Here is a 20,836-nt window from a genome sequence, read left to right as displayed (position 1 = left end):
TGAGTGATTTAGGAAGTAGCTCTTTCCCAATCAGTGCTTGAGATGACTTTAGCCTGTGGGAAACTGAGAGCTAGAGAACCCAGTTAAAGCATGCCTGGATTCTTGTCCCATAAAAACTAGGAGACAATAAATGTTTTTTTTAAGCCACTAATTTTTGAGACAATTTATTATACAGTAATATATAATATAAAGTTGCAGATCTGTTTCTACACTGAGTACTCAGGGGGAAGTTTTCTATGCAGGTTTAGCATTCTTATGTGTGTTATAGAGACAGGAGAGGGTTTTAAAGACCCATTGGTGAAAATAGTATTTGCTACTTTATTTTTTTGGTTTTATGGCCACACCCATGCCATATGAAGTTCCCAGGCTAGGGGTCGGGTTAGAGCTGCAGCTGCCAGCCTATGCCAGCCACAGCAATGCCAGATCTGAGCCGCATCTGCAACTTACACCACAGCTCATGGCAACACCAGATCCTTAACCCACTGAGTGAGGCCAGGTATTGAAACCGTATCCTCATGGATACTAGTCAGATTTGTTACTGCTAAGCCATGATGGGAACTCCTGTATTTGTTACTTAAAATTTTTTTTTTCTGCACCCATGGCATATGGAATTACCTGGGACAGGGATTGAATCTACACCACAGCAGTAACCAGAGCCATAGCAGTGACAATGCCAGATCCTTAACCCCCTGAGCCACCAGGGAACTCCCAGTATTTGCTACATAGAGTTGAAGCTTATTTAGTTTTCCCAGATGGGAGAAATATGAAAATCATGATACTTTTTTCCCCTCTGTCCTCACTCACTTACACGTTTCTATTAAATCATTTCATGCCCAATGCCCTGGGACTTACAAATTTTAAGAGGAGACCTAAGAACATCCCTCAATATATATGAATATTTATTAAAAATTGCATATATATATGGCTATGCTAATATTTTTATATATAGTATAATGCAGTTACAAATTTAGATGCTACAAGAGGATGAGTTGGAAAATATTACCTTGAAGAAGACTGCTTTAGCTGACATCTACTCAATCCTTCAGTTCTCAGCTCAGTAATCACTTATTTGGAAGTCCTCCTTCTTCCAACCAGGTCAGATCCTCTTTCTTAGACCTGTAATTCCTTTTTGCCCTGAATACTTATCTCAACTTGTGATTATGACTATACATTAATTGCCAGAGTTATTTCATTAATCTCTGTTTCCCGATAAGACTAAAACTTCCATGGTTGCAGGGAGCACCTGCACTTTTTCTCTCAAGTATATTCCCAGAAAGGGACATAGTCCCTGGCACAGAATATGAACTCAGTTTGTGGAATGAATGGAGAAACAATTCTCATTACTCTGTCTTCCCATTTCCGAGATCTAAATCTACAGCTGTCAAACTAAGAGACCAAATCTTCCCATGGGGATTTTGGAGACCCATTTAGCTCATTTGGGGTCTTCTGGTATCTCTTCTGTCATTTCATGTTGATGGTTCAGACTGTGAACTTCCTCATATTACATCCACTGGAATCCTTCAGTGTTGATGCTTGGTCTGAATTGGATTGTGAACCTCAATGTAAATGGGTCAGGTTGAAGGTCATTCTGACTTCCTAAACCAACTTCTCTTAGCCCCAATCTTGTTATATCTACCTTTTCACCCACTCTGACTCTATTTAGAAGTATGCCATGTAGAAAGTCACAGTGTTATACTACTTCAGAGGGATCCCAGGAGAATTAAATGATAAAATGAAAATGAAAAACACCTTAGATATTGTAAAACATTATTCAAATATTTGTTCCTTTCTTCGAATCATAAAGAAGTTTTCTTCCTTGAGAAAAAAAATATGATGAAGTGATTAGGACGTACATTGTTGGAAGTTTTGCAATTCACTGCCCCTAAAAATAACTGATAAAGAAATCAGGCAAATAGGCAGGCTTACTTGCACAAGCTATCCAGCAAAGAAGTGATTTTTCTTCTGAGCCAGATAAAAGTAAACCAATGTTTACTGATTCAGCTGTTGTAATTAGACATCATCAGTTTGGCATGGATTAACTGTCAGCTTCTAAATCCAGCACATTTAGCTCCAACTTCTTCATGAAAGGTGCTTAGGTGAGGCCCAGATCTTCTGTTTCAAAAGTGATCAGAAATTAAACCTAGAAACAAGTTTGGAATATAGTGTACTAAGATGGAAGACTGTAAGGTACTGGGTCTGAAGCAATAATTTTGAGAGTTTAGTGTGAAGAGGTTTCACTCAGAGATCTTGTTAAAACTCAGATTGTGGGGTCCCATCCCCAGAGATGCTAACTCATTGGTCCCATGAATCCAGATTTAAAACAAGCTGTCATGTGATAGTCAATACTGCTCATCTGTGACGCACAGATTGCATAGCACAGATCTAATGAATAAGGGTTTTTCTAAATATCAAACATCTCATGCAGCTTTATATAAAAAAACCCAACAATCCAATCCAAAAATGGGCAAAAGATCTAAAGAGACATATCTCCAAAGAAGACAAGACAGAGGGCCAAAAAACACATGGAACAGATGTTCAATATCACTAATTATTAGAGAAATGAAAATCAAAACAATAATGAGGTACAACCACAAACCATTCAGAATGGCCATCATCAATAAGTCTACAAATAACAAATGGAGAGGGTGTCGAGAAAACATCTTACACTGTTAGTGGGGATGTAAGTTGGTACAACAACTATGGAACAGTATGGAGGTCCCTTCAAAACTAAAAATAGAACTACCATACGATCTAGCAGTCCCACTCCTAGGCATCTATCTAGAGAAAAACGTAATTTGAAAAAAATAAATGCACCCCATTATTCACTGCAGCACTATTTATAATAGCCAAGACATGGAAGCAACCTAAATGTCCATCTACAAAGGAATGGATAAAGTAAATGTGGTATAAATATATATATAATGGAATACTACTCAGCCCTAAAAAGAATGAAATCATGCTATTTGTAGCAACATGGATAGATCTAGAGATTACCATACTAAGTGAAGTAAATCAGAGGAAGACCAATATCATATGATATTACTTATATATGGAATCTATTAAAAATTATACAAAAGAACTATTTTTAAAACAGAAACAAGTTCACAAATTTCAAAATCAAACTTACAGTTACCATAGGGGAAACTGTGGGAGAGAGGGCATAAATTAGGAGGATGGGAACAACATATACACACTACTGTATAAAACAGATAATTAGCAAAAACCTACTCTATAGCACAGGGACATCTACTCAATAGTTTGTAATAACCTATACGAGAAAAATAATGGATATATGTATATGTAGAATGATTTACTTTACTGTACAGCTGACACTAATAAAAAAGTGTAAGTCAACTATACTCTAACATAATTTTTTTAAAAATAAATGATTTTCTGCCCAGTGTGATATACTCTAAAATCTAACAAAATTAAAAAAAACGAGTGTTTTTCTGTCCAGTGTGATATATTCAATTTATAACCCAATTTCAGTTCCATGAAGATAATATTTTAAAAGGTTTATGTCCAAAAATGTGTGAAATACTTCATTTATGGTAATTTTCTATGTGGAAATAGCAGCATATGATCTACCTAAGGGAAAAATGAAATAAACAACAATAGGTAATCTTTGGTTATTTACAGAAATAAGATATAATTTGGAGATAGAAATTATATCCCTATTCTTTGTCAGACAAAATCTTGAATGTGAATGAAATGGTTTGTAGGCTTAAGTGAAGAAAGTCATACAATTTTAAATTCTCAGGGTTGGGATTTAAAGTTAAATAACATGTAATCCAACTCCCTTAATTTATAGACAGTGACAGGGAACTATGCCCACTGAAGATGAATGACACGAGGTCATACAGATAATGAAAGGCAGGCCCAAGTCTTCTGGCTGTGTGTTAAGTATGCTTTCCATCCAATAATTCCTTTCTTGCCAGAAAAGAGTAGGTTACACATCTGGTTGGAACTTTTTCTTGGCCTCATCAATGGCAAAGATTATGATTTATGAAAAGCTTGCTTCTCTGTCACTTTATAAAACATTCTGGCATTTTATCAAATCATCAAACATAGAGTTACCATATGACCCAACAATTCTACCCTTAGGTTTATATAATCATTCCAAGAGAAATGAAAACATATGTCCACACAAAAATTTGTATATGAATGTTAACAGCAGTTAACATACATGAATAATAACAGTTATTCATAGTGGCCAAAGATGGAAACCCAAATGTCTATCAGCAGGTAAATGGATAAACAAAATATAGTATGCCCATATAATAAAAAGGAATGAAATACTGATATATGTTACAACATGGACAAGCTTTGAAAACAACATACTTAGTGAAAGAAGTCAGTTACAAAATACCACATAGTATATGATTTCACTCATATGAAATCCCAGCACAGGGGAATCTATAGGGTCAGCAAGTAGATTAGTGGTTTCTTAGGGCTGAGATGGTGAAGGACAGGGCAATAGGGGAATGCTAGCTAAAAAATATGAAGTTTCTGGAGAAAGTTCATTACAGTGGCATAGAAAGATCCCAAAGTCACCTCCTCCCATGAACACAACAAATATACAACTGTATATAGAATAACTCCCCTGGAGAAATACCGAAAATTTGGATGAACAAATCCTCCACAACAAAGGGTAAATGAACAGCATTGAGATGAGTGGGAGAGGGAGATACGTTATCACAGGAAGAAGCAGTGTTCCAGCTGCAGTGATCCACAATCAAGAGGAATCACTGGAGTTCTCATCGTGGCGCAGTGGTTAACGAATCCGACTAGGAACCATGAGGTTGCGGGTTCGGTCCCTGCCCTTGCTCAGTGGGTTAACGACCCGGCGTTGCCGTGAGCTGTGGTGTAGGTTGCAGACGCGGCTCGGATCCTGCGTTGCTGTGGCTCTGGCGTAGGCCGGTGGCTACAGCTCCGATTCGACCCCTAGCCTGGGAACCTCCATATGCCGCAGGAGCGGCCCAAGAAATAGCAACAACAACAACAACGACAAAAAGACAAAAGACAAAAAAAAAAAAAAAAAAAAAAAAAGAGGAATCACAAGGTATGGATATTTTCCCTGAGGAGCAAGGGATCACAATGCCACACCAACTCCTCAACCCCTAGATCCCACAGAGGAGAAATGAGCCCCCCAAACACTGGGCTTCAAAAACCAACAGGCAAAATGCTCAGGAAAACTACAGAACTGCATGAAACAGAAGACCAATTCTTAAATAGCTTGAATAAAGATTCACTTGGCCTGAAAAACAGTGCAAAAACACTAGATTTAAAAGTTCTAGGATGACGGTAAAGGGGATTCACTTATTAACACTGAAGCAACTTCTATAGAGGTAAGAACCAGTTGAGATGCTACCTGGGGACTGAGTCACTGGTTGGACCCATTTATGCAACCTCAGCCTACCTTGCTAATACAAGCACTAGTGGGTGCCATTTTGCAATTCTCTATCTAACCAGTTCATGACAGTGGATATATGCTACAAAAAGCCTTGCCCACTGCTACACAGAGTAGCAGAGTGAGGTCGCCATAGGAATCTGGGTCAAACCTGACTGCAGTTCTTGGAGGACATCCTGGGAAATCAGGGGTGAATGGGGCTTGTTGTGAGGGAAGGACATTGAAAGCAAAGCTCTTGGGAATATTCAGTGGTGTGCCTTTCTCTGGAGGTGGCCATTCTGGGAAAATCTGGCCCCACCCATCAGCCAGCACTGAGAAGCCCCAAGGCAAACAACAATCCAGGTGGGATCACAGCCCCACCCCTAAGTAAACAGGCTACCTAAAGACCCCTCAGGCACACAGCTGCCTCTAATCCCATCCAGAGTCTAAGCCCCACCCACCAGAGGGATTAGAATCATCTCCACCTACCAGTGGGCAGGCATCAGCCCCTCCCATCGGGAAGCCTACACCAAGCCCCCATACTGACTTCAGCCACAGGGGGGCAGACGTCAGAAGTAAGAGAGGCTACAACTATATAACCCGTAAGAAGGTCACCACACCAAACACCTATAAAAATGAAAAGACAGAGAACTATAACTGATGAGAGAGAAAGGAAAAACCCTATAAAATCACATAAGCAATGAGGAGATCGTTAGCCTCCAGGAAAAAGACTTTAGATTGTTGATGCTGAAGATGATGCAAGACATTGGAAATAAACTGGAGGCAAAGATGGATAACTTACAGGAAACACTGATCAAAGAGATACAAGATGTAAAACTTAAACAAGAAGAGATGAAAAATACAATAACTGAAATAAAAAATTCACTAGAAGCAGCTAACAGCAGAATACAGGAGGCAGAAGAACGAGGCAGCAAGGTGGAGGACAGATTAGTGGAAATTACAGATGCAGAACAGAAAAGAGAAAAAAGATTGAAAACAAATGAAGAGAGTCTCAGAGAACTCTGGGACAACATGAAATGCACCAACATCTGTATTATAGGGGTGCCAGAAGGAGAAGAGAGAGAGGAGACAGAAAAAAATATTCCAAGAGATAATAGCTGAAAACTTCCCTAACATGGGGAAGGAACCACTCACTCAAATCCAGGAAGCACAACGAGTACCATATAAAATAAACCCAAGGAGGAACACCCCAAGATACATAGTAATCAAACTGACCAAAATTAAAAACAAAGAGAAAAGCTTGAAAGTAGCTAGGGAAAAGAAACAAGTAACATACAAGGGAACCCCAATAGTTTATCGGCAGATTCTTCAGCAGAAACTCTGCAGGCCAGAAGGGAGTGGCATGGTATACTTAACGTGATGAAAGGAAAAAACCTCCAACCAAGATTACTCTAACCAGTAAGGCTCTCATTCAGATTTGAAGGAGAAATCAAAACCTTCACAGATAAGCAAAAGCTGAGAGAATTCAGCAACACTAAACCAGCCTTACAACAAATACTAATGGAACTTCTATAGGCAGAAAAGAACAAGAGAAGAAGGAAAGGAAAAAGAGCAACAAAAACAAATCCAAAGCAATTAATAAAATGGCAATAAGAACATACATATCAATAATTACCTTAAATGCTAATGGACTAAACGCCCCAACCAAAAGACATAGACTGGCTGAATGGATACAAAAACAAGACCCATATATATGCTGTCTTCAAGAGACCCACTTCACTTCTAGGGACACATACAAATTGAAAGTGAGAGGATGGAAGAAAATATTTCATGCAAACGGGGATCAAAAGAAAGCTGGAGTAGCAATACTCATATCAGACAAAATAGACCTTAAAATGAAGAATATCTTCAGGGACAAAGAAGGACATTACATATTGATCAAAGGATCAATCCAAGAAGATGTTATAACGATTTTAAATATCTACACACCCAACATGGGTTCACCACAATATATAAGGCAACTGCTAACAACCTTAAAAGGACAAATTGACAATAACACAATCATAGTGGGGGACTTTAACACCCCACTTACAGCAATGGACAGATCAACCAGACAGAAAATCAATAAGGAAACACAGGCCCTGAATGGAGCATTAGATCAGATGGACTTAACAGATATTTATAGGACATTCCATCCAAAAGCAACAGAATACACATTCTTCTCAAGTGCACATGGAACATTCTAAGATTGATCACATCCTGGGCTACAAATCCAACCTCAGTAACTTTAAGAAAATTGAAATCATATCAAGCATCTTTTCTGAACACAATGCTATATGATTGGAAATCAACAAGAAAAAAACTGCAAAAAACACAAACACGTGGAGACTCAACAACATGCTACTAAACAACCAATGGATCACTGAAGAAATCAAAGAAGAAATTAAAAAATACCTAGAAGCAAATGACAATGAAGATACGACACTCCAAAACCTATGGGATGCTGCAAAAGCCGTTCTAAGAGGAAAGTTTATAGCAATACAAGCCCACCTCAGGAAACAAGAAAAAGCTCAAATAAACAAGCTAACTTTACATCTAAAACAGCTCAAGAGAGAAGAACAGACAAGACCTAAAGTTAGTAGAAGGAAAGAAATCATAAAGATCAGAGCAGAAATCAGTGAAAGAGAAACAAAGAAAACCATAGAAAAGATCAATGAAACGAAGAGCTGGTTCTTTGGAAATATCAACAAAATTGATAAACCGCTAGCCAGACTTATCGAGCAAAAAAGAGAGAGGACTCAAATCAATAAAATTAGAAATGAAAAAGGAAAAGTAACAACGGACACCACAGAAATACAAAGGATCATAAGAGACTACTGTATGCAACTAGATGCCAATAAAATGGAAAACCTAGAAGAAATGGACAAATTCTTAGAAAAGTACAATCTTCCATGACTAAACCAAGATGAACTAGAAAAGATGAATGGACCAATCACAAGAACTGAAATTGCAACTGTGACTAAAAAACCTCCAACAAACAAAAGTCCAGGACCAGATGGCTTCACAGGCGAATTCTATTAAACATTTAGAGAAGAGCTAACACCTCTTCTGAAACTATTTCAAAAAATTGCAGAAGAAAGAATACTCCCAAACTCATTCTATGAAGCCACCATCACCCTGGTACCAAAACCAGACAAAGACTCCACAAAAAAGAAAACTACAGGCCAATTTCACTGATGAACATCGAGGCAAAAATCCTCAACAAAATATCAGCAAACTGCATCCAACAATACATTCAAAGGATTGTACATCATGATCAAGTGGGATTTATCCCAGGGATGCAAGAGTTCTTCAATATCCACAAATTCATCAGTGTGATACACCACATTAACAAACTGAAGAATCAAAAGCATATGATCCTCTCAATAGACACAGAAAAAGCCTTTAACAAAATCCAACACCCATTTCTGATAAAAACCCTTCAGAAAGTGGGCATAACGGGAACCTACCTCAACATGATAAAGGCCAAATATGACAAACCCACAGAGAATATCATTCTCAATGGTGAAAAGCTGAAAGAATTCCTGCTGAGATCAGGAACAAGACAAGGATATCCGCTCGTGCCACTACTCTTCAACATAGTTCTGGAAGTCCTAGGCATGGCAATCAGAGAAGTAAAAGAAATAAAAGGAATCCAAATTGGAAAGGAAGAAGTAAAACTATCACTATTTGCAGATGACATGATACTATACCTAGAGAATCCTAAAGACTCTACCAGAAAACTGTTAGAGCTTATCCACGAATTTGGCAAAGTCGCAGGATACAAAATCAATACACAGAAATCAATAGCATTTCTATATACTAACAGTGAAAAAGCAGAAAAGGAAATTAGGGAAGCAATCCCATTTACCATCGCATCCAAAATAATAAAATACCAAGAGTAAACCTACCTAAAGAGACAAAAGACCTGTACTCTGAAAACTATAAGACACTGATGAAAGAAATCAAAGATGACACAAATAGATGGAAAGACATACCATGCTCATGGATTGGAAGAGTTAATATTATCAAAATGACTATACTACCCAAGGCAATCTACAGATTCAATGCAATCCCTATCAAATTACCAAGGACAGTTTTCACAGAACTTGAACAAAATATTTCAAAGTTTGTTTGGAAGTACAAAAGACCCAAAATAGCCAAAGACATCCTGAAAAAGAAAAATGGAGCTGGAGTCATCAGGCTCCCAGACTTCAGACTATACTACAAAGCAACAATCATCAAAATTGCATGGTACTGGCACAAAGACAGACATATAGATCAGTGGAACAGGATGGAAAGCCCAGAATTAAACCCATGCACCTACAGCCAACTCATCTATGACAAAGGAGGCAAGGATATACAATGGAGAAAGGACAGCCTGTTCAATAAGTGGTGCTGGGGAAACTGGACAGCCACATGGAAAAGAAGGAAATTAGAACACTCCCTAACACTATACACAAAAATAAACTCCAAATGGATTAAAGACCTAGATATAAGACCAGATACTATAAAGCTCTTAGAGGAAAACATAGGCCAAACCCTCTCTGACATAAACGACAGCAACATCTTCTCAGATCCACCTATCAAAGTATTGACAATAAAAAGAAAAATAAACAAATGGGACCTAATCAAACTTAAAAGTTTCTGCACAGCAAAGGAAACCCTAAACAACACAAAAAGACAACCCACAGGATGGGAAAAAATCTTTTCAAGTGAATCAACTGACAAGTGATTAATCTCCAAAGTTTCTAAACAACTTCTGCAGCTCCATACCAAAAAAACAAACAACTCCATCCAAAAATAGGCAGAAGATCTAAACAGACAATTCTCCAAAGAAGCCATACAGATGGCCGAGAAACACATGAAAAGATGTTCAGCGTCACTCCTTATTAGAGAAATGCACATCAAAACCACTCTGAGGTACCACCTTACACCAGCCAGAATGGCCATCAGCAAAACGTCTACAAACAATAAGTGCTGGAGAGGGGGTGGAGACAAAGGAACCCTAGTACACTGTTGGTGGCATTGTCAATTGGTGCAACCACTGTGGAAAGCAGTATGGAGATGCCTCAGAAAACTAAAAATAGAACTACCATTTGATCCAGCAATCCCACTCCTGGCATCTATCCAGAGAAAACCACGACTCGCAGAGACACATGTACTCTGATGTTCATTGCAGCACTATTTGCAATAGCCAAGACATGGAAACAACCTAAATGTCCATTGACAGAGGAGTGGATCCAGAAGAGGTGGTACATATACACAATGGAATATTACTCAGCCATTAAAAGGAATGAAATACCAGCATTTTTAGCAACATGGATGGACCTAGAAATTATCATGCTGAGTGAAGTCAGCCATACAATGAGACACCAACGTCAAGTGCTTTCACTGACATGTGGAATCTGAAAAAAGGACAGACTGAACTTCTTTGCAGAACAGATGCTGACTCACAGACATTGAAAAGCTTATGGTCTCTGGAGGTGAGACAGTTTGGGGGGTGGGGGGATGTGCTTGGGCTGTGGGATGGAAATCCTGTGAAATCAGATTGTTATGATCATTATACAACTATAGATGTGATAAATTCATTTGAGTAATAAAATAAAATGAAAAAAAATAGAGCTGGTTCTTTGAAAAGATTAACAAAATTAACAAACTTTTAGCCAGACTATCCAAGAAAAAGAGTACTCAAATAAATAAAAGCAGAGATGAAACAAGTTATAACTGATAGCAGAAAAATACAATGCATCATAAGTCTTTTAGAGTGCTATGATGAATTTCACCAAAAATTGCATACAATCTTCCAAGATGAATAATGAAGAAATAGAAAATGTGAATAGATTAATTACTAATAAGGGGATTTAAACAGTAGTCAAAAATCTCCCCCCAAAAGCCCAAGGGTTCACCAGTAAACTCTACAAAGCATTCAGAGAAGATCTATTATCTATCCTTTTAAAACTCTTTCGAAAAACTGAAGAGGAAGAAAAGCCTCCCAAACACATTTTATGAAGTCAGCATTACCCTAATACCAAAACCAGACAAGGGCACCATAAATAAATAAATAAATAAATAAATAAATAAATAAATAAAATTATAGGCCAATATCCTTGATGAAGATAGATGCAAAAATCGTCAAAAAATATTATCAAACCAAATTCAACAATATATTAAAAGGATGATATACCATGATCAAGTGGGATTTATTCCAGGGATACAAGTATGATTCAATATCTACAAATAAATCAACAAGATACACCACATTACTAAAACGAAGGATAGAAATTACATGATCATCTCAATACATGCAGAAAAAACACTTGACAAAATTGAACATCCATCTATGATAAAAACTCTCATCAACATAGGTGTAGAGTGAACATACCTCAACATAATAAAGGCCATATATGACAAACCCACATCTATCATCATGGTCAGTGGTGAACAGCTCAAAGTTTTATTCAACATAGTACTGAAAGTCCAAGCCATGGTAATCAGGCAAGAAAAAAAAAAAGACATGCAAATTGGAAAGGAAGAAGTAAAAAGTAAAACTGTTACTATTTGTAGATGACAAGAGACAATACATAGAAAACCCTAAAGACTACACCCAAAAAAATCTTTTAGAACTAATAAATGAATTCAATAAATGTGCAGGATAAAAAATCAATATGTAGAGGTCTATGGCATTTCTATACACTAATAACAAATTACCAGAAAGAAAAATTGAGAAAACAATCCCATTTACAATTGCACCAAAAAGAATAAATTACCTAGGAATGAATTTAACCAAGGAAATGAAAGAACTATACACTGAAAACTCTAAGGCACTGATGAAGGAAAATTAAGAAAACATAAATAGAAAGATATTCCATGTTAATGGAATATTTCTTAACATGCCTATAGTACCCAAAGCACTCTACACATTCAATGGAATCCCTATTAAAATTCCAATGGCATATTTTTAATGAAAGTCCTAAAATTCATATGCAACCACAAAAGACCCCAAATAGCTAGAGCAATTTTAAGCAAAAATAACAAAGCTGGAAACATCACTCATCCAGATTTCAAAATATATTACAAAGCTGCAGTAATCAAAACAATGTGGTCCTGGCATAAAAACAGACATATAAACCAAAGAAACAGAATAAAGAGCCCAGAAATAAACTTACGTATATACAGTCAACTCAGCTTTGACAAAAGTGCCAAGAGTACACAATGGATAAAGGACTGTTTTTTCAATAAATGGTGTTGGGAAAAGTTGATCTCCACATGTGAGAGAGAGAGAGAGAGAGAGAGAGAGAGAGAGAGAGAGAGAGGGAGGGAGGGAGGGAGGGAGAGAGAGAGAGAGGGAGGGAGAGAGAGAGGGAGGGAGGGAGAGAGAGAGAGAGGGAGGGAGGGAGAGGGAGGGAGGGAGAGAAAGAAAGAAAAGAAAGAAAAGGAAAGGAAAGGAAAGGAAAGGAAAGGAAAGGAAAGGAAAGGAAAGGAAAGGAAAGGAAAGGAAGGAAGAAAAGAAAAGAAAGAAAGGACTTAAACCTAAGACCCGAAACCATAAAATTCAAATAAGATAACATAGTGGGGAAAGCTTTTTGACATTAGTCTTGGCAATGATTTCTTGGATATGACACCAAAAGCACAGGTAATAAAAGCAAAAAGAGACAAACTAAAAAGGGTTCTGCAGAGCAATGGTAACAAGAAATGCAGTTTAATTTGCTTTTACAGTCCTTCCAGCCTTTTCTTTAATCTGGCTTATTTCTATTCATCTTCCTTAACTGTCATATTAATTTCTCCATTTCCCTCACACTTCCCAAATCTTTGCTTCTGTTTGATTATACTGTCTGTCATCCTACAGTAGCAATAAGCAATATAAATGTCTGATAACCTCCTTGGGCATCTCCTTTAATAATCAGACACTATGATTTACTTGAAATGGAAATATCAAAATTATGGAGTTCCTGTCATGGTTCAGTGGGTAGTGAATCTGACTAGCATCCACGAGGGTGCAGGTTCAATCCCTGGTTTTGCTCAGTGCGTTAAGGATCCAGTGTTGCCATGAGCTGTGGTGTAGGTAGCAGACGCAGCTTGGGTCCTGTGTTGTTGTGGCTGTGGCATAGGTGACAGCTACAGCTGTGATTTGACCCCTAGCCTGAGAAGCTCCATATGCCACAGGTGTGGCCTTAAAAAGCAAAAAAAAAAAAAAAAAAAACAAAAAAAACCAAAAAAAAAGATGGCTTTAAATTGATAAATTTGAACAAATTATCTACCTCAATTCAAGATTCTGTATTTTGAAAAACATCTGCATATTATTTCTGTATCTCTTCTAAGAGATATTTATCCCACATATTGTTGGTAATACATTTTATGAATACTTAACAGTTTATTACTATTTAAAATATTTGACTAAAAATCTTCAATCTTAAGAAACCAATACAAAAGCCACACACATGATTCTAACATTTTACAACTCTAACTTATAGGAAAACTCCTGTCGTGGTAGCCAGAAAGCTATGGCCTCTACATCAATAGATTCTGGTTTGATGTAATAATGAACAAACACTTGGGTAGGGAGCAGGAGCAATAACCCCATTTTTATTTCTAGCAACTTTAAATCCTTTTCTAGAAATGTCAGGAGCTGGGTGACAGACATTAGAGAACAATAGCTCAATTTTCTTTGAACCAGTTTCTTTTGAACAGGTGTCATGTAAATATTAGGAGGCCAAGTAAACAGGTATCAATAACATATATGTGTGTGTATGCATGTATATACTTAGGATATTACTTCTAACATTTTTCAAAGAAATTAAAGACAGTTAATTTTTGCTTTGATGTGATTGATAAAATGAGAGTAGATACTAAAAGGCAACTGTCAAATAAGTTTTTATTTTTCCATCATCTTTATTATCCTTAGCAGTATTTAGAGGATTAAAAATAGAGATTTAGCAAATATCTAAACTTAAATTCAATCCCAAAATGGTATAGTAATGTGAATAAAAAAACATGCCTTTCAGTGCAATTTGTTTACTTAAATATTTTGCCATTTCCTCTTTCCAAGCAAATTACCAAGTATGCTATTTTCTAACTAGTTTTATAAATTTTATTAATGTACCAGTGTCACCTAGTTTTTTTAAATAGTTCATGAGATCAGCTAAAACTAAACAATGTAATGGGCAGACTTTTTTAGCCCTCAAATTTCATCATGAATTGTCAGACTTTTACAAATAACATGAAATCCAAGAGAATAATTAAGCCACATTTATACTGAATTATATGTTAATGTAAAATCATGCATAGTTGTGTGTGGTATTTCAACTTTGATTATATATAATTATCTGAAATCAGAGGACAAACAAATTATCAGACATCATTTATCTTTAAAATCAAAGAAAACCAGAGATATCCTATTTTAAGACATTCTTAATTCTCATTTTCCAGTCAGCAATGTTTCTCAAAATTTGATATATGTTAAAATCACTTGGGCCATTTCAATGATGTTAATGCCCGTTTTTTATCTTAAATAATTTCTTTTTTTTATCTTAAATAATTTTGCTAGAAAAACAATTACACTTTGAGCACCAAACCAAGAACCTTGCATTAGTAGGGTCATAACAATTGAATCAGAGTGTGTGGAGATAGATTTTTTTTAAATGATTCTTGGTGATTCTAATATAAAGTTGGGAAAAACTGATGTAAAATACATAAAATTTTAGAACATGAATTTTACTAGTATAAGTTTTCTTAGATGACAATACAGGCTACTGATAATTTTTCCTTTCAAATACACTTTGTTAAAGGTGTTAATTTGGAGACGTTCCATATGGATGTCCTTTAAGTATACACAAGAAATCTTTGTACTATGACTCAGTAAACATGAGTTAACATATAAATGCATATTTGAAAATTTATTAAGCTGCTTTTCAGATGATTTAGGTAAATAGGTAGATTTTCACTTTTGATAGAAGACTTCAAATCAGAGAAAATCTATTATGCAACTATTAACTTGGCAGTGAGCAGCCAACTCATTTTTGTTAATATTTAGTGCAGGGGTGAAGAACACAAGCCATGAGAAACATTTCATATGAGAAGGATCATGGTGTGCAGAAAAAATGTGTTCTGAGGGCAGTCTCAGAGTAGTGCTCCCCCCTCCCCACTTTCTAGATACGTTACTGGGAAATTTATTTATAATCTTGAACTTCAGTTTTCTCATCTATAAAATGAGATACTAATATCACCTTTTCTCTCTGGGTTCAGCATTGGGAGGGTCATGCAAGATTGTAAGTAAGCTGGAACTATAACAAAACATACAGACTAGTTGTTTCCATCACTGAACTAGCTGGATGATTCATGTAGATAACAGATTTAGGGAACATATTACCTGCTCAATACTATTATTCTACTTCTCACATTAGTTTTTAAAAATCCTTTTCTTGATTATGAGTCTGAGATGGGTATGGCTAAGGTAACAAACATCAATACTCTGGCCTAAGAGATGAAAAGTGGCAGCAGAATATAAAGAACAAGTTACTTATATTGCTGTGTGCTGCTAAGCAATGTTAAACTTTTTTTATTTTTATTTTTTGTCCTTTTGTCTTTTTAGGGCCGCACGCACAGCTTGTCCAGGTTCCCAGGCTAGGGGTCCAATTGGAGGTGTAGCTGCCGGTCTACTCCAGAGCCACAGCGACGCAGGATCCAGGCTGTATCTGCGACCTACACCACATCTCAGGGCAATGCCAGATCCTTAACCCACTGAATGAGGCCAGGGATCAAACCCGTGTCCTCATGGATGCCAGTCAGGGTTCGTTAACTGCTGAACCACGACAGGAACTCCAGCAATGCTAAATTTTAAACCAATTTCTGAGGTGAAAATGTGGGCCTGCGTAAAATTTTGAGGAGGAAAATATCTGATTGCAGAACTCAGGCTTTAATCATGACAACTGTAAATATTATTAACTATATCGAATGCTCATTGAAAAGTTAAAGCAAAATAACATATTTCATTCTGGTTCTTTGATTTATCTGTGGCATCTTTAGAGAGAATATCAACTGAAAGGCAATTACCTAAACGATGACCTAGTTATTCTCATCCTTCAAATACCAAGGAACATGTATCCCCTTTGTATATACAAATAAGAACTTTGTGATGGGAAAAATATGAACCTAACTGAGTTAAATGAACTAAAAGGGATGAGTTATTTTAAATAACAGAACCTGAGTTCCCACTGTGGCACAATGGGATTGGTGGCATATTCGCAGCGCTAGGACACAGGTTTGATCCCCAGCCCAGCATAGTGGGTTATAGGATCCAGCATTGCAGCCTGGTTCTGATCCCTGGTGGGGGAACTCCATACGGTAAGGGGCAGCCAAAAAAAAACAGAACCTAAAAAAAGTCTACAAACAATATTATTCTGGTAAGGGTGTGGAGAAAAGGGAACCCTCTAACACTATTGGTGGAAATGTAAATTGGTACAATCACTATGGAAAACAGTAGGGAGATTCCTCAGAAAACTAAACCTAGAACTACCATATGATCCAGCAATGCCACTCCAGGGCATATATCCAGAGAAAACCATAATTTGAAAAGATAAATGCACCCAAATGTTCACTGCAGCACTGTTTACAATAGCCAAGACATGGAATCAAATCAACTTAAATGTTCATCAGGAGAGGAATGGATCAAGAAGGTATGGTACAATATATACAATGGATATTACTCAGCCATAAGAAAGAATGAACCAATGCCATTTGCAGCAACATGGATGGACCTAGAGATTTTCATGCTAAGTGAACATCATGAACTCCAAGGGAAGAGTTTCAAAAAGGAGGAAATAACCAACCAATTTTCTTTTTTTGTCTTTTTAGGGCCACGCCCACAGCATATGGAGGTTTCCAGGCTAGGGGTCTAATCGGAGCTGTTCTTGCTGGACTATGCCACAGCCACAGCAATGCCAGATCTGAGCTGCGAATGGTTCCTAGTCGAATTCGTTTCCACTGTGTCGTGATGGGAACTCCTTATTCAACCAACTTTCAAAAAATTTTTCCAAAAACTGCTATAAGACAGACCTCTACTGTACTTATTCAAGGCTATTATGGCCCACTTAATTTTTCTTTCATATCACTTTTTAAGGTTTATTACTCTAATTTAAAGATGTGATTATTTAAGTAATTCTGCCTCTCCACTAGAATGTAACCTCTATAAAGGCAATAACAATGAGCATTTTATTTAACATTACCTAGCTGATAATGAATATTTGTCTGATGAGCATTTCTTACCAGTGCCTGGCAAAGAGCTTAGCTAAAAGTAGGTGTTAAAATATTAATAGAAGAAATGCTTAATCAAGATGAGATAATGTCAGTGGATGTAATAATGGAAGTCACTGGCTATCTCACTGGAGGGATTCTGGTAGAGAAATTGGGATGACAGCCAGAAAAACAGAATAGGTGAACGAGAAAGTGAGAGATGAGAACTCAGGAAACAAGTGTAGACAATTCTATTGAGAAGTTTGGTTGAGAAGAAAGAGAAGAGGTCATAGCTAGAAAGCAAAGTAGAAGTGAAGGAGGCAGAATGGTATTTTCCCCATTCAAAAAAAATTTAACTATGATATATCAATTTGTATAGCTCCCTCTTCTGTCCTAGAAGTTACCTTTTTCTCTTCCAAAGTAGGAAGAACCTGATTGCTTATGTTAGTTAGTTTTAGAAGTTATGCCACTCAGCATCTCCTTCGTCTCCTTTATAATAACTGATGAAAATGACACAAGACACCACAGGTAGCAAACTTACATCCTTTCTCAATGGAGACATTGCAATTTGAGGTAGTTATATATTAGAGGTTCTAGAATAGGGTGTAGGTAGTTCTCTCTGAAGGGGTATATTAAATACCCTGGGGCTATGACATTTATTCTCTCTTCTCTAGAATTTAACCATCCAAAAGCCCTAAATGCTTTTTCTTTTCACTTGTAGTAGATAGGCTGTTACGTCAGTATATTTGAGACTGTTTTACATTCTCCAGTAGTATTACATTAAAAGACTCATTTGAGTTTTCAGTAAATCTGAAGGTAATTGATTATATTTACATGAATAATTTCCATGAGTCTCAAGCTGAAATCATGACCATAGGGTAAGGAGGAAAGGAGACTGTCTTAGAGTTATTTTCTTTTTCTATTTCAATGTCTTACTAATTTTGAAGCTAAAATCTATTTTTTTACTACCTTAGTTGTTAAAAATTCAGTGTGAAATATTCCTAAGGGTGGAAATTATCTGTGGAACTCTAAGAATACCTGAACATAGCTAATACCTCATCAGGTGTGAAGTCCGTGCCTGCATTAGTTATAAATTAAGCAGGCAAGACCCGGCTGCAATAGTATCTGACCTGTTTCGAATGACTCAAATTCTGTCTTTGAGGATTATGACTATTTTATATTCCAATAATGTGAACCATCTTTAGCTATCTTTTGAGTTTATTCACCTTTGCTACTTTTTAAAAGGATATATTCTTCAAATATTTTCCTTTGCAATCAATCATGACTAGCAAACTTTAAGGTGAACACCATAATAGCTGTAAGCTCAGGCTGGTTTCAACTTCACTTAAATTATTTTCTGAATTGCTTATGTGTCTTGCCAGTCATGATTGTTTCCCTTCAAATACTGTTACTATTAGACTTTCTGCTTTCAGGGTATGGAGACATTAAAGCTGTAGGCACTATTATAACAACAATTTTAGTAAACATATTTAAACTTTGCTCCAAGATTTGTCAATGATGAATGTGAATTTTATCATTTTCTTTCTTTCTTCTACTTTCTCCAGTGTTGTACAGTTCAAAGATAGAGATTACGCTACTTGCTACCAGCATGTCCTTGAATGAGTTATTCCAATGAATCTCATTCTCTAAAAATTAAGAGGTATAATATCAACCTCATGGAATTTCTAAAGGAAATGATGTGTACAAAATAATTAGAACTTGGCTCCTGAAAAGTATTAGGAATTTCATAAACACTTAAGATGGATTATTTCCTGGAAAATAACAAATGTATGCTTAACTGTTTTACTGATTCTAAAATAATGTATTCTCAATGTAGAAAGCTTTATAAATAGAAAAGCATAAATTAGAACCATCTGTAGAACCATCAGACAAATAAAATCATTATTAATATATCTATGCATTAAATACAGAAAAATAGGTAAAGCCCTAAGACCCAGAAACTAGCACTTGTGTTCAAAATATATATACTATCCATATACCTATACATACATATATATCATATATATATGTAATTGGCATTATATATATGTATGCACAGCAGAATAAGATGATAAACTATGCCCTTTAAAATATCTACAGTTATCTATATGTATATCTCCATACATATAGATGTAGATGTACTATAAATACATCTATATCTTTAAGGATAATATGGTTTAAACCTCCAGGCAAGCCTTTTTGTGGAGATTAAAGGTTTTCTTCTATCAGGAGTACTGATTTGTTCAAACTAACACCAGTGGGTACTACTCACAGCCTCGTGCAAGTTCTAACATCTAAGTAACAGGCATATTCTCCTCTCCTCTCTTCTTGACAATTTAGAGAAATAAAAGGGCTTTCTTATTGTGGTGTTTTTGTCTAAAGGTGTTTTTATACAGCCTATAATATTGGAGGTAGGCAGGACAGTGTGAGGAGTATAATTGCTTGTGGCCGCAGGTTTGCAGTGGGGTAAAGAGAGCATCAACAGGAAGTAGATCTCAGCACTGTAGGCACTACTATATTTCCCACATCTGATGTGCTTGCTTTGGCCAATAAGAACTGCACCGGTGTCTGCTGTGTATGGGAACCTTGAGTCTCAATAATCTGTTCAGGGGCACCGGATTCATGACATTAATTATTTGGGGTTTTAGAGATATCTGCCGCTCATTTTTGCTGTATTATCTCAGGTAGGTTATGTCACCTATCCGAGCTAAAGCTTTTTTTTTTTTTTTAAATCAAGACTCTTGCTTGCAAGCAATGGTAATTTAATATAAAGAGGTGTACATAAAAAGGAAATGTAGTGGCCCTAGGATGATATGAGGATAACTAACATCTGTTGAGAACTTTCTATTGGCTGAAGCCCATTTCAATTATATTTGCTTACTTAAGATGTCCACAGTTGTATACAGCAGATATTATTATTATCGCCATTATATAGATAAGGAAACTGAGGCACAGTGTAATACTCAAGGACATGTAGTTAATAAGTATGAAGCTGGGACTCACATTGATAGCAGATGCTCAACAAATAGTAGCTGTTGAATAAACACATGAAGAGCCAGAAAGTGATGAGTATAAGTAGATGGCTTGGTTGGAAGTAATAAAACATTTATGAAGCCAAAAGTGTGATTTTCATATGATTCACTTAATCTTATTTCTCTTTCATGGTTAACAGTGGCATCCTTATCCTCATCTATCTCTGGCTTCTGGTCACCTGAC

General features: G+C 36.5%; 1 long non-coding RNA gene across 1 annotated transcript in view; it reads right to left on the bottom strand.

Moving 5' to 3' along the window:
• LOC110257744 (uncharacterized) overlaps nucleotides 1-20,836 on the bottom strand; it is a 296,540-nt gene that overhangs the window by 127,256 nt on the left and 148,448 nt on the right. The window lies entirely within an intron of this gene.

The sequence above is a fragment of the Sus scrofa genome, chromosome X (genome assembly GCF_054392235.1).
Source record: "Sus scrofa isolate SSC_HxYL_T2T_F1_AM1 chromosome X, Sscrofa_HxYL_maternal_Yorkshire_Landrace_v2.0, whole genome shotgun sequence".
Classification (NCBI taxonomy): Eukaryota; Metazoa; Chordata; class Mammalia; order Artiodactyla; family Suidae; genus Sus; species Sus scrofa.
Note: the sequence above shows the minus strand (reverse complement) of the source record. Positions and strands in the feature narration are given on the sequence as shown.